The sequence below is a fragment of the Amblyraja radiata genome, chromosome 12 (assembly GCF_010909765.2).
Source record: "Amblyraja radiata isolate CabotCenter1 chromosome 12, sAmbRad1.1.pri, whole genome shotgun sequence".
NCBI lineage: Eukaryota > Metazoa > Chordata > Chondrichthyes > Rajiformes > Rajidae > Amblyraja > Amblyraja radiata.
In genome coordinates, this window is record NC_045967.1 from 6,680,311 (window position 1) to 6,696,563 (window position 16,253).

The following is a 16,253-nucleotide window of genomic DNA, read 5'->3' on the forward strand; positions in this document are numbered from 1 at the left end:
CTGCTTCAAGAAGGCAGCACTATCATCAAAGACCCCCACCAGATTATACCCTCTAGTTGTTCCTATCATTGAAGTCCCACGCTACCAGGTTCAGGAACAGATACTTTCCTACAACCATCAAGTTCTTCAATCAGTAACTCAGTGGGACAGGCAGCATCCCTGGAAAGAAGGAATGGGTTACGTTTCGGGTCGAGACCCTTCTTCAGACCGATTCTCTCCAGAGATGCTGCCTGTCCCACTGAGTTACTCCAGCATTTTGTGTCTACCTTCGATTTAAACCCGCACCTGCAGTTCTTTCCGACACAAGTTCTTGAATCAACCAGCTCAATCCTAAACCTACCTCAATAATGGAACGCCATGGACCACTCTTTGCTCTACCACAGACATTTTATCCCTGACTGTATTTTGCAATAAAGTCTTGTTTTTGCACAGTCTTGAATAATTGATATGTAACTCGTGTTTTTGTGTGTTGACTGCATCTATGTGCCTGTGATTCTGCTGCAAGCAAGATTTTCGTTGTACTTGCATCTCAGTGTACCTGTGCATATGACAATAAATGGTTGACTTGAAAACTTTGGGATTTGTCCTTAGTGAGTGGACAGCTGCAAGTTCAGTTGAGGGAGGTTGGAGTGCGTGACATGCAACGTAAACATTGAGATGCTCAGTGCCACTTTGGAAGTATACAATGAAGCCAGAGAGAAGAGTCTACGTGAATATTAATCGATTCATTGACTGCATAACAAAGCATGGAAATAGACTGTCGATAGACAAAGATGCTGGAGAAACTCAGCGGGTGAGGCAGCATCTATGGAGTGAAGGAAATAGGCGACGTTTCGGGTTGAGACCCTTCTTCAGACTGATGTGAGGGTGGGGTGGGAAGAAGAAAGGAAGAGGCGGAGACAGTGGGCTGTGGGAGAGCTGGGAAGGGGAGGAGAAAACAGGGCCTACCTGAAATTGGAGAAGTCAATGTTCATACCGCTGGGGTGCAAACTGCCCAAGCGAAATATGAGGTGCTGCTCCTCCAATTTACGGTGGGACTCACTCTGGCCATTGAGGAGGCCCAGGAGAGAAAGGTCGGATTCGGAATGGGAGGGGGAGTTGAAGTGCTGAGCCACCGGGAGATCAGGTTGGTTATTGCGTACCGAGCGGAGGTGTTGGGCGATCACCAAGCCTACACTTGGTCTGTTCGGCCCAGAGTCCACGCCAAACCCCCGATCACCTGTTCACACTAGTTTTATATATATTCCACTTTTGCATCCATTCCCTACACACGAGACAATTTACAGAGGCCAATTGACCTAAAGCCCGCACGTCTTTTAGATGTGGGAAGAAAGCGGAGCACCCAGAAGAAACTCACATGGACACTAGGAAAAGGTGTAAACTACACACCGACAGGATCAAACCCGGTTTCCAGCCCTGTGGGGCAGCAGCTCTACCAACTGCGCCACCATGGGGCATACTGCAGACAGGGTCAAAAAGAGATCTCAGTCTCTGGAATGAAGGCTCCTGGTGAAAGGTGTGGGCAGAGAGGTAAAGGCTGGAGAAGAGTAGTTCAATGGCATGTGGGGCTCAGAACCCACGAAGCTGGAGGTGAAGGTGAGAGTAGCTGCGGCTCCTGCTAAAGATTGATTGTTAGGGATCAGAGGGGTGAAGGCCACGAGCAAGGGGATATCACAGCAAGGGGTCAGACTAGACCTGTGGTCAATGGGACATGAGGGGGGAGAAAGGAGTATTAGAACCCAAGAGCTGTTGAAATTTCTCATCTTTGATGTCTTACAAGAAGACGTACAAGTTTGTAGGTTAATTGGTTTCGGTAAAATTGTAAAATTGTTCCCTGTGTGGAGGAGAGTGCAAGTGTATGGGGTGATCGCTGGTTGGTGCGGATTCGGTGGGCCAAAAGGCCTGTTTCCACAATGTATCTCTAAACTAAACTAAGCTAAACTAAACTGATGAAAGGTCATTGGCCTGAACTCTGTCTCTCCACAGACGCTGCCTAACTTGCTGAATATCTTCAGAAATTTTTATTTCAAATTCCCAACGTATGCAATTCCTTTGGTGTTGCCGAGGGACAAACATTGATGGGATACCAAGTTATTGTTCCTGCTCTTCACAAAGTGGTACCATTGGATCAATTATACTTTCCCAACTGGACAAATATTTTTAAAGAGCCATCACTAGTGTAGTACTGAAGTGATGGGATAGATTATTGTGCTGTTGTCTCTGGTATGGAGTGAGACTGGAATTAGTATGATTCTAGCTTTGAATTTGAGCATAAAAATAGACATAAAGTGCTGGAGCAGGTCAAAACCTAGATAGGTGACGTTTTGGGTTGAGACCCTTCTACAGGCTGATTGTAAGGGTGGGGGGGGGGAGGTGGGGGAAGGTGGAGGTGGGGGGGGGGGGGAGGTTGGGGGGGGGGGGGGGGGGGGGGGGGTGGGGGGGGGGGGGGGGGGAGGAGGGAACGAAACTCACACCATTGCCAGACACAAAAACTGGGGGAACAACACCTCTTATTCCATTTGGGCAGCTTATACCCCAACAGTACGAACATTGAATTACCCTAATTTTAAGTAACTACAAAACCCTCCTCCTCCCCCTCTCCCTTCAACCCTCCCTTCAACCCTCCCTGAATTTGGTCCATATCCCTCCAAACCTGTCCTAACCATGTACCTGTCTTAATCCCAGCCTCAACTACCTCCTCTGGCAGCTTGTTCCATACACCCACCACCCTCTGTGTGAAAAAGCAATGCTTACTTCAGCAAGATAACGTCATTTAAATGGAAACAATTGTCTCAGGAAATAAGACATCAGAAGCAAAAGTATCCTGATAATGTAAATATTAACATAAATTTGCATTAATTAGCAAATCCGCTAGTAGAAGCGAAAATCAGCAGAAGTGTTTAATAATTGTTTGGCTGCTGTTTTAATTTACAATCAAGATTACCTCCATGTTTTCAATGATAAGGGCTGATCCAAGTCAATGGATATTTTTAAGGCAGGATAGATTCTTGATTAGTACGGGTGTCAGGGGTTATAGGGAGAAGGCTGAAGAAAGGGGTTAGGAGGGAGAGATAGATCAGCCATGTTGGAATGGCGGAGTCGACTTGATGGGCTGAACAGCCTATTTCTGCTCCTATCACTTATGACATGATCTCCAGAGATGCTGCCTGCCCTGCTGAATTACTCCAGCACTTGGTGTTCTTTTGTGTACCAACAAGTTCTTTGTTTCTAGAAAACAATGGAAATGAGCAGCAAACAAAATATACCATTTATAAAAATGTATGGTAAAAATTCTCAAACTGCTTTAGATTCAGTATATTAACTAGACTAGGTGGGACCTGTTGGGTCTCAGTCACAGGGGAGGGGACGACTTCAGGCGGGGGTTGTCTGGGGCTGGTGGGGGGGACGGGGGGGAGGGGACGAAGAGCATCCCGTAGCCTGAGGAGAGATACGGCTTCAGGCAGCGGCTGTCGGGTGCTGGTGGGGATGGGGGGGTGGAGCATCCTGCAGTTGGTGTAGGGGGATGGCTTCAGGCAGGGGCTGTCGAGGGCCTGTGGGGGTGAAGCATCCTACAGGAGGGGGAGGGGGACAATTTCAGGCAGGTGCTGTCAGGGGCTGGTGGGGGGGGGGGGGGGGGAGGAAGAGAGATACCTGCATCCGGGGAGGGGGCCGGCTGTATGCGGGGGTTGTCGGGGGCAAGTGGAGGTGGGGGTGGGGGGAGCGGCCTGTACTCACTCCATCCCCCTCAACCGCCCCCATCCACTCTTCGCGGCTCTCTGGCGGTGCAACCATTCCCGCCCATTGGGTTCCTATTGTGATGTAGAACACGCAGGTATTACTGCGCAGGCGCAGCTGACAGGCACGGCAAGTGGAAAGGGATTTATTAAAGCTTAAAATGTGAATAACTCTTAAAATATAACAGCAAGTTAAACGTTAAAAATGAGATTTATTTAGTCCACTCTTTCTTGTTGTGTTTCTTGTTGTGTCCTGCAGCCGGTGGAGGGGGATGCTTTCAGGCAGGGGCTGCCGGGGGGGGGGGGGGGGGGGGGGGGGGGGGGAGGAAGGGGGGGATGTGGGGGAGGTGGTCAGGTGGGGGATGGGGGTGGCTGTGGGGGAGGGGGAACCTTCAAAACCTTCATAAATTTTGTAATATTTCACCGATCAGAACAAAACTTATTTGACTTGCAGCAGAGGAGAATGGCGAGTAAGATGGTATTTCCAAACCAAAGGCAACACAGCTTTAGCATTTCCAAACCAAAGGCAACACAGTACTATAAACAAAACTATATTTTCAAACCACATTAAGGGCACCGACAGGTCAGTAAAACCACTCTCAGTTTAGTAGATATGTGTTCAGTGTTACTCACAGCTCAGACTGAGAGACGTGACCCTCTCGCTCCCCCATCTTGCAGAGACTGACTGAGGCACTCAAAACCTCCGGATTTTATTGTCCCTCCGGAAGGGGCGTGGCCTTCAGGAGCGAGAATCTCAACATTTTTTAAACACTAATAACTCTTTTAATTTTCATCGATGGGAAAAATCCTCTTGTCCTGCACAGCGGCGGGGGACTCTGAGTAAGATGGCCAAAAATCACAGCCGTAAGTGGCAGTGCTTTTTCTAAAATCAATATACAGAACAACAGGATCAAGATCAGACTTTTAGTAATATATAAGATGGTAGAAGTAGATAGATAGAAGAAGATAGATAGAAGATTGGAAATACTTTCCTTGTTGTGCAGGCAAATATGGTGGCTATTTAATGAACTACTGAATCCTAATGGTGGAATAAAATAACTGTTAATCAATCTTTTTAAAGTGATTAAGGAATATTGATTTGGTGATCATTTCGCTGAACACCTTCGCTCGGTCAGCCTCGGCCTACGTGATCTCCCGGTTGCTGAACACTTTAACTCCCCCTCCCATTCCCACGCTGACCTTTCTGTCCCAGGCCTACTCCACTGTCAGAGTGAGGCCAAACGTAAATTGGAGGAACAGCACCATATATTTTGCTTGGGCAACTTACAACCCAGCGATATAAATTTGATTTCTCTAACTTCAAGTAATCCTTGCTTTCCCTCTCTCTCCATCCCTCCCCCACCCTAGTTCTCCGACTAGTTTCACTGTCCTCCTGATTAGTTTAACTCTTTTTCTGCCACATTGTCATCTTTTTCTGCCCCATTGTAGATCAAAAATACTTTGATCTGTAGTTTTCACACCTTACCCTTCCATATCTCCAGACTCCCTCTCCCCGACTATCAGTCTGATGAAGGGTCTCGATCCGAAACGTCACCCATTCCTACTCTCCAGAGATGCTGCCTGTCCCGCTGAGTTACTCCAGCCCACTGAGTCCGCACCGACCAGTGATCCCCACATATTAACACACACTAGGGACAATTTTACATGTATACATTTTTTTATACCAAGCCAATTAACCTACAAACCAGTACGTCTTTAGAGTGGGGAGAAAAAAACGAGGATTTCGGAGAAAACCCATGCAGTCACGGGGATAGCGTACAAACTCCATACAGACAAAGCACCCATGGTCAGGATCGAACCCGGGTCTCTGGCGTTGAAAGGCAGCAACTCTACCGCTGCACCACCGTGCCGCCCGGTGTAGCATTATAGAAAATATTATTAGAACATTTAGAAATGGTGATGGATTTACAGGTAGAAAAATGATTTAAAATTGTAGAGTAATTGTATGGGATGATGGCACTCCCTACTCTGGGAAGAACACGCCAATTGTTGTCACACTCCAGCACCATATAGCTGCCATGAGCTGAAAGTAATTTCACAGCAATGATGGCTAGGAAGCTCCAGGATTTGATCCAGCAATGAAGACAAAATGACAAGGTTTTCCCGAGTCGGTGAGGTGGGAATTTGGAGGGAGAGCTACAGTTAGTCTTGTTACCTTACACCTGGTTTCCTTTCTCTTTCTAGGTGGTGGTGTTTGTGGGTTTGGGTAATGTGCCGTTCATTCATTCATTCAAGTTGTTGCATTGTTGCCGAGACCCTTCTTCAGACTGAGAGCCGGGGTGAGGGAAACTAGAGATATGAAAGGGCAAGGTGTGAAAACGACAGATCACAGCAGACGATGTTTCACACATCTTCATCAGGACTGGCATAACCAGCCTTTAGAAGACTCTCAGATAGACCCAACAAGCACAAGCCTGGATACTGTATATCAGGGAACATTAAAAATATTCAGGATTAACTGGATAGTTTCCAAATCGAACCATCTTCAAAATAACCAGCTAATATTTTGGGAAGATAGACACAAAATGCTGGAGTAACTCAACGGGACAGGCAGCATCTCTGGAGGGAAGGAATGGGTGACCTTTCGGGATGAGATCTTTCTTCAGACTGGAATGTTTTGGGAATGTTACTAAGAAACTTTAATATGCTTGAAAGTGATGAAAATAGTTATACACCTTAAAAAAAGAGACACATTTAAGGGCCTGTCCCACTTTCACGACCTCTGCCGAGTTTGCCCTTGACTCATACTCGCAGCATGGTCGTCACGAGGTCGTAGGAGGTCGCAGGTAGGTCGTGATGCTAGTCGTAGGTACTCGTGGCATCAAGTAGGCCGGGGCGGTTTTTTCAACATGATGAAAAATATCCACAAGTAAAAAAAAGGTCGTCAATTAGGTCGTGATAGTGGAACAGGCCCTTTACCAACAGTCAGCTGGGCATGAAGGTACTCAAACGTTGAAAGGTGAGGGAAGGTACAATCAGAACCAGCCCAGAACCAGAAAATACAACAGAACATGACGGACATTAGGACAAATAGGGAGTCAATGAACATCTGACATTTGCTACAGACTCAACACACCAAATAATAGAAGACTACAAATGGTATTAATAGACAGTGATCCAGTTGACATCTGTAAAAAAGAAAGCACACAATAACGTTATTTTGGAGTTTATCCTCTTCTGAAGTGGGTCCAAAAATGTGTTTTTATAACGTCTTAATAATTGCACTCTAACCTCCAGGCATACTGAGGCTTTTAAGCTTCGGTCGTGTTCAATTCATTGTAATATAGTTGCAAAGTGGGTATAGCACACTACTCTCTTGTTCAACAAGGTCACAGTATTTCCACACACATAGCTACACAGTGTAGAATGTATTGATACATTATGCTGACCCTCTTCAAAAAAATTGCCGATATCCCTTTTAAACCTTCAACGAGATACAAGTAACTTATTAATATGCAAAATTTTCATAATTATAACTGATTTTCTTATAAATGTAGTCCTATAACTGGTTAATTGTTCTTTTCCCGATTGTATAGGTTTTGTGACTGGAGCGTTTGTTTCTAGATGAGTTCACAGGGACTCTGTTTCTTTGTGTGATTGGATCAGAGTTTGCACTTTACCTTTCAAACCTTCATTGGATCAAACTCAGACTCAATTTCATGATCCAATGGTTAACTATCTGATATTGATTCAACTACCAGTCACCTTTCTCTCCCTCAGGCAGGCAAAGGCATTTGAGTGGGTGGATCATGAATACTGTTGAGATTTCTGCAACACAGATGCTCTATGCCTGGCCAACTTTATTCAATCTGTATGGAGTCATTTCTGCTTCTTTAAAGCAGGAGTCTGAGGAAGGGTTCCGACCCAAAACGTCACCTATTCCATTTCTCCAGGGATACCGCCTGACCCGCTGAGTTACTCCAAACTTTTGGGTCTAACTCCTGCATCTTTAAAGTTTGGCAGGTATGGTTCTGCTCAAGCTTGGCATGGAAATCATCCCATCAGCTTACACTGGCTCATTATAGTCTCAGACCTGCAGAGGATGAGCTTGTGCCAGCAAGTCTTCTCTGCCATCTCCTTTGCAAAGATCAGATGGGAGAAATGTTTCTTACTCTGATGGGTCAGGTGTGGCATATTCCTTACCAGAGCAGAGAGGACTCATTTACATGGAACAACACTCACCATTACTATCTGAGAGTCTACCAGAGTCCCACTGATGCAATTATCTGTAGACTGCTGAAAACCAAAGGCATAAATTGCCATATGGCTGGGATTCTGCTCTGAGTACTTTACCAGGGGCCAGACTCTGGTCATATTCCATCTGGCTAAGGTACCAGTTGATTACTTTGGTCCCATCTCTGGTAGAAACGGTGCGACTAAGTTGGAAAGTGCGGGGAAGATTGGCGAGGATATTGCCAGGGCTTGAGGGACTGTGTAATATGGATAGGTTGAGCAGGCCTGGACTTGAGTCGTGGAGCGCAGGAAAGTGAGGAGTGATCTTAAAGAATTGTGTAAAAGCATGAGGGGCATACATAGAGTGAAAGGATACAGTCTTTGTCTTAGGCCAGATGAATCAAGACCTAGATGGCATAGGCTGAATATGAGAAGGTAGACACAAAATGCTGAAGTAACTCAGCTGGATAGGCAGCATATCTGGAGAGAAGGAATGGGTGATGTTTCGGGTCAAGACCCTTCAGACTGATGTCAGGGGAGTGGGTGGGACAGAGACAGAATGTAGTCAGAGACTGTAAGACTGGTGGGAGAACTGGGAAGGGGGAGGGGATGGAGAAAGAGGGAAAGTAAGGAGATATTTGAAGTTAGAGAAGTCAATGTTTATACCGCTGGGGTGTAAGCTGCCCAAGCGAAATATGAGCTGCTGTCCCTTCAATATTGAGAGTAATGAGCGATGGCGATTATGTCACATGAGGTGTATCATGCCATGAACAAGCTGTCCAACAACAAAGCAAGTGGCTTGGATCATATCTCTGCTGAACATCTTACGTATGCGAGTATGAGGATAGCTCCTCTCCTAGCTATTTGTTTTACTGGCTTTATGATTCATGGCTTGTTACCAGACTCAATGTTGTCTGTTCTGTTAGTGCCGGTCATTAAGGACAAAGCTGGTAAAGTAAGCAGCCTAAATAATTACAGGCCCATAGCTTTAGCCAACATATTGTCAAAAGTTTTAGAAAGAGTTCTGCTGGATAGAGTAAATGAGTTTGTTAACTCCACAGATAACCAGTTTGGCTTTAAAACTAAACATGGCACTGACGTATGCATTTATGCCCTAAAGGAGATTGTAAACAAATATAGAGGCAAAAACTCCTCAATCCTTATGTGCTTTATTGATGCTTCCAAAGCCTTTGACCGTGTTAATCACAGAAAGCTGTTTGGTAAAATGAGTCAAAGAGGGGTGCCTGAATACATTGTTAGAATTCTGGCCTACTGATATGCCCACCAGACTATGCAAATAAAATGGGGCAATAGGGTCTCAGCCCCATTTGGGGTTAGCAATGGTGTTAGACAAGGGGGAATTTTGTCCCCAGTCCTTTTTAATCTATATATTGATGATCTGTCTAAACAATTGAAAGCCTGTAACACTGGGTGCGTGATTGGTAATATTTTAGTGAACCATATTATGTATGCAGATGATCTTGTGGTCTTTAGTCCATCTAGCGCTGGTCTCCAGCAGCTCCTTACTATATGTTCTGTGTATGGTGTGGAACATGATATTAAATATAATGCTAGTAAGAGTGCTGTTATGATCTGTAGAACCAAAGAGGATAAATGTCTAACATTTCCTGATTTTAAATTGTCTGACAATAATCTTAGTGTCTGTAATAAGGTAAAATATCTAGGGCATATTATTACAGAACAAATGACAGATGATGTGGATATTTATAGGCAACGACGCATGCTGTATGTACAGGCGAATATTCTCTTGCGTAAATTTGGTGCGTGTGAAGATGTCGCTATTTAGAGCATACTGCACACCACTCTACACTGCGCACCTGTGGTCGAACTATGGAAAGACAAGTATGCAGAGACTAAAGGTGGCATATAACAATGCCATGAGAACACTGCTAAGGCAACCTAGATGGTGTAGTGCCAGTAATATGTTTGTGGCTGCAGGAGTCAGTACTTTAGAAGCTATCCTAAGACATCACATGTATAAATTCATTTGCAGGATAAATGACTCTAAAAATGTGCTTATTGTGGCCTTGTCAAACATAAGGGTTAGCACTACACGCTACGAATCCCAGCTGTGGAGACACTGGTATCGTTGTCTCGTTGTAGGACATTGATCATTCTTTTAATCTGGATTTTTAACTTATGTATTGTGTTTTTAAAATATATAAATTATGATGTTTTTATGTGATATACTAAGATTTTATGTATTTTATGATATTTAATATGCAATAAAGTTTATTATTATTATTATTATTATTATTATTATTATTATTATTATTATTATTATTATTATTATTATTATTATTATTATTATTATTAATTTGCGCTGGGTCTCACTAAAAATGGAGGAGGCCCAGGACGGAAAGGTCAGATTCGGGAATGGGAGGGAGAGTTAAAGTGCTGAGCAACCGGGAGATCAGGTAGGTTAAGGCGGACTGAGCGGAGGTGTTCAGTGAAACGATATGAGAAGGTTATGTAAGGCTTCATTGGAACATGATGGAGAATTTTCTCTGGTGTGTATATGGAACGAGCTGATAAAGTGGTTGAGGCAGATAAAATAATGGCATTTAAGAGACATTTGTTCAGGTCTGTCTGCCCAATTCGGGCCAGGCAAATGGGGCTAGCCTAGGTGGGCACCTTGGTTAGCATGGATGAGTTAGGCCGAAGGGTCTGTTTCTGTGCTGTAGGACTTCATAACTCTACCAGAGATCTTCCCCTCATGATGAGTTCTTGCAATTATTTCTTGAGAGCTTCTTTAACCAGAGAAAGGGAAGATTCCACATCTTCACTAGGATTTTCTCAAACTTCCACAGATGCACTATAGAAATTATTCCGGCAGGATACATCTCAACCTTGCATGGCAACTGATCTTGACACTGTCCTTGACTGCATGAACCTGCAGAGAGTGGCCCATCACAGGCTCGTCACTTCCATCCAGTTCACCAGGATAGTTGGAAGTATCGTCAAGGAAGCCCAACACCCTGGCTACTCCCTTTTTCTCACTTCTTCCTTCTGGGAGAAGATATAAAAGTTTGAAAACTCAGATGCCCAGATTTAAAACAGCTTCTTCTCCACTCCTTTCTGACATAGAGTCATAGTGATACTGTGTGGAGACAGGCCCTTCAGCCTAACTTGGCCACAACGGACAACATATCCCAGCTACACTAGTTCCTACGCCTGTGCTTGGTCCATATCCCTCCAAACCTGTCCTATCCATGTACCTGTCTAACTGTTTCTTATACGATGGGATAGTCCCAGCCTCAACTACCTCCCCTGGCAGCTTGTTCCACCACCCTTTGTGTGAAAAAGCTACCCCTCGGACTCCTATTAAATCTTTTCCCTTTCACCTTGAACCTACGTTGTCTGGTCCTCGATTTCCTTACTCTGGGCAAGAGACTGTGCATCTGCCCAATCTATTCCTGTCATGATTTTGGACACCTCTATAAGATCACCCCTCATCCTCCTGCGCTCCAAGGAATAAAGACCCAGCCTACTCAACCTCTCCCTATAGTTCACACCCTCTAGGCCTGGCAACATCCTCATACAGTAAATCTTTTCTGAACCCTTACAAGCTTGACAATATCTTTCCTATAACATGGTGCCCAGAACTGAACACAATATTCTAAATGCGGTCTCACCAACGTCTTATGCAACTGCAACATGACCTCCCTACCTCTATACTCAGTACTCTGACTGATGAAGGCTAAAGTGCCAAAAGCCTTTTTGACCACCTTATCTGCCTTCTGAACCAATCTCATCTTTCACACCCTATTCTCTGTGGTGCTTTCCTGTACGCTGACTCTCAAATCTACCGCAGGTCTATCCATCTATCTGTCTATCCACCTTCACTGTTTCCACATTTTGTTACGTTACAGCCTTATTCTAAAATGGATTCAATTCACTTTTAAAAATCATCAATCTACACACATTACCCCATAATAAAAAGCGAAACTGTTGTTTAGTAATTTTTGCAAAGTAATTAAAAAGAAATAACTGAAATATCACATTTACATAAGTATTCAGACCCTTTACTCAGTACTTTGTTGAGGCACATTTGGCAGCGATTACAGCCTCAAGTCTTCTTGGGTATGACGCTATAAGCTTGGCACACCTGTATTTGGGTAATTTCTCCCATTCTTCTCTACAGATCCTCTCAAGCTCTGTCAGGTTGGATGGGGAGCGTCGATGCACAGCTATTTTCAGGTCCCTCCAGAGATGTTCGATTGGGTTCAAGTCCGGGCTCTGGCTGGGCCACTCAAGGACATTCACAAACGTGTCACAAAGCCACTCCTGCGTTGTCTTGGCTGTGTGCTTAGGGACGTTGTCCTGTTGGAAGGTGAACCTCTGCCCCAGTCTGAGGACCAGAATGCTCTGGAGCAGGTTTTCATCAAGGATCTCACTGTACTTTGCTCCGTTCATCTTTCCCTCAATCTTAACTAGTCTCCCAGTTCCTGCCGCTGAAAACATCCCCACAGCATGATGCTGCCACCACCATGCTTCACCGTAGGAATGGTATTGGCCATGTGATGAGCGGTGCCTGGTTTCCTCCAGACGTGACGCTTGGCATTCAGGCCAAAGAGTTCAATCTTGGTTTCAGCAGACCAGAGAATCTTGTTTCTCATGCCTTTTGGCAAACTCCAAGCGGGCTGTCATGTACCATTTTACTGAGGAGTGGCTTCCATCTGGCCACTCTGCCATAAAGGCCTGATTGGTGGAGTGCTGCAGACATAGTTGTCCTTCTGGAAGGTTCTCCCATCTCCACAGAGGAACTCTGGAGCTCTGTCAGAGTGACCATCGGGTTCTTGGTCACCTCCCTGACTATGGCCCTTCTCCTCCGATTGCTCAGTATGGCCGGGCGGCCAGCTCTATGAAGAGTCCTGGTGGTTCCAAAGTTCTTCCATTCAAGAATGATAGAAGCCACTGTGCTCTTCAGGACCTTCAATGCTGCAGAAATTGTTTTATACCCTCGCCCAGATCTGTGTCTTGACACAAACCTGTCTCGGAGGTCTACGGACAAGTCCTTTGTCTTCATGGCTTGGTTTTTGCTCTGACATGCACTGTCAACTGTGGGACCTTATATAGACAGGTGTGTGCCTGTCAAATCAAGTCCAATCACTTTAATTTACCACTGGTGGATTCCAATCAAGTTGTAGAAACATCTCGCAGATAATCAATGGAAACAGGATGAACCTAAGCTCAATTTTGAGTGTCATAGCAAAGGGTCTGAATACTTATGTAAATGTGTATCTCAGTTATTTATATTTAATTACTTTGGGGGAGACAAAGACAGCCTCTAAGCGGCCTCCTCCATGAGTAGCTTGGAACCAATGTCTTTACTGCGTCTGCAGACCGCTAAAAACCTTGCCTCCCTAAATGCCGCCAACTGTCGAGGTTTAGCGCTACTGCAGCTCAATATTGAAGGCCTTACCACCGCCAAGCTCAACGTCATCGAACAGATTGCCATCAAAAACAAGGTGACTACAGTTCTACTGCAGGTGACTCACACCGAAAACAAGAACTTCCTGAAACTTCCTGGGTATACCCTTGCCGGTCACATCGCCGAGAGACATCATGGCATAGCTACGTTCGTTCGAATCGACATGGCCTGGTCAGCCATAGCACAGTCTGCAGAGGATGTGGAATGGATCACAACTAAAGTGCAAGACACTACCATCGTCAACATTTACAAGCCGCCTCCGAGCAGGTTGGTCCCAACATCTCTGCCAGATGTCCCAGCCCCTGCCGTGTATGCTGGTGACTTCAACAGCCATCATACACACTGGGCATACAGCAGCTCCAACGCTAACGGCGACCTCCTGGCAGAATGGGCCTTGACCGCCGAGGCAACACTCCTATACGACCCAAAGGAGCCACGCACTTTCTACTCTGCACGTTGGAACAGCACCACCAACCCGGACCTGGCCTTCGCAAAATGTCGCAACAACGAACTGCTCCCAGTAAGATGCATCCTGGACAGGTTTCCCTGGTCACACCATCGACCATCGCTCATAACCATTCCATCTCTGGTCCAGCACGTGGAAGGGAAAGATGTCAAGAGGTGGAACATCTGGAAAGCAAACTGGGTAGGCTTCACGCAACAAGTGAATAAGGCAGCCGCTGGCCTCCCACACCCACGCCCCACCAACCTGAACAACGCCTACGACTCATACTGGAAGATGCTGCTGGCCGCCGCCAAGAAGAACATCCCCCATGGTGTACATAATACCTATGTTCCCTGTTGGGATGATGAATGTGAAGACCTACTTCGTGCCCACACAGAATCACAACCCAACGAAGACTGGGACAAAGCAGCGAACGACCTAATCTGCAGACTAAATGAGAAACGCAGGCAAAGGTGGACGGAGACAGTGGAATCAATTGATTTCACACACTCCAGCCGTCAGGCGTGGCAGACCATGAATAAGCTGACGGGCAGGTGGACAACCCCAGCACAGTGTCCCATCACTGCAAGTTCCATCGCGTCGTTACTGCTGAGTAACGGCCGCTTCCCCAACGCAGACAAGGACTTCACCAGAACAACGTCGGCGAGAGTCCACGAGCTACACAGGGCTCCGAGCTGCCACTCCAACCTAGCCCACAATTTCACAACACAAGAAATCGAGCAGGCCATCCGATGGCTGAAAACCGGTAAGGCACCAGGCACTGACGGCATCCACCTGGAATACATAAAACACCAAGGCAAGAAGGCAACTGACTGGCTGTGCCCCTTCCTCTCCACTTGGTTCCGCTGCCTGAAGCAGCCAAAGATCTGGCGCCGTGCCACGGTGATCGTTCTGCCGAAGCCAAACAACCCTAGCGATGACCCCAAGGGATACCGACCCATGTCACTGCTGTGTGTTCCATACAAGCTCCTGAAATGTCTCCTCCACTCACGTCTCAATCCAGTGATCGACCCCGAGCTGCCTAAAGAACAGGCTGGCTTCCGAAGCGGTAGGTCAACGGCAGACCAGGTGACCCTACTGTGCCAAGACATAGAGGACAGCTTCCAGGCAGGGGAGAAGGCTGGCGCTGTCTTCTTGGACCTCACAGCTGCATATGATACTGTCTGGCTGCGAGGACTACACAAGAAGCTTCTGGAAACCATCCCAGACAAGCACATGGTGAGCTTCATCATGGAGATGCTGAGCAACCGCAGCTCCAGGCTACACGCCAGCAACGGGCAATGCAGCAGGGTGAGGAAACTTAAGAACAGCGTCCCACAGTGCTCAGTGCTGGCACCAATGCTGTTCAACATCTACATCCATGACCTGCCTGCAACCCAGTCAAAGAAGTGTGGCTATGCTGATGACCTGGCCATCCTACTCAGTAAGCCATCCTGGGAAGCAGCAGAAGAGGGCCTCTCTGAAGACATGAACATCCTGTCTTCATACCTGAGGAACTGGCGCCTTAAGCTCAGCATGGGTAAGACAACATCTTCAATGTTCCACCTCAACAACAGGGAAGTGACCCGCGAGATGAACGTCATGGTGGATAACGCCCGGTTACGGTCCCAGCCCGTCCCCACGTACCTCGGTGTGAAGCTCAACAGAACGTTGTCATTCAAACAACACCTGGAAGGTGCCAAGGCAAAGACAAGCGCCCGTGCCGCACTGATACGCCGCCTAGCCGGCACCACATGGGGAGCCACAACGAAGACACCGCGCATGTCCACAGTGACCCTGGTGTTCTCATCCGCCGAGTACTGCGCCCCGGTCTGGTGCCGTAGCCCTCACGCCAAGAAGCTGGATGCTGCCCTCAACAGCGCCCTGCGGACTGTCTCCGGATGCCTACGAGCCACCCCAGTAAACCAACTGCCCATCCTCGCTGGCATCGCCCCAGCCAACATCAGACGAGAAGCAGCCACGCTGACCCTCTCTCGAAAGGCACAGACCAGTGAATCCCACCTCCTCCATCAGATCGTCACAGAGACACCACGACGAGTGCGCCTCAAGTCACGGCAACCCTTTGCCACGCAAGCCCAAGAGCTGCTCTGCACAACACCGGCTGACGCTTCTAAGGCCGCCTGGGTCAAGACGAGATGGAGAGACCAGTGGAAGTCAGCAGAACCATCTAGGCTACACCATTACATTGATGACCCCATGGACGTCCCTGGCCAGGACCTGCCCCGAAAGCAGTGGACAACCCTCAACCACTTGAGGACAGGCATCGGACGCTATGGAGTAGCGGTGAAGAGGTGGGGCCTCGTGGACAGCGCCTCCTGCAAGTGTGGGGACCCAACACAGACAGTGGAGCACATAGTCACCAGTTGCCCCAAACACCGGCCACCGAATGGTCAACGAGGTCTGC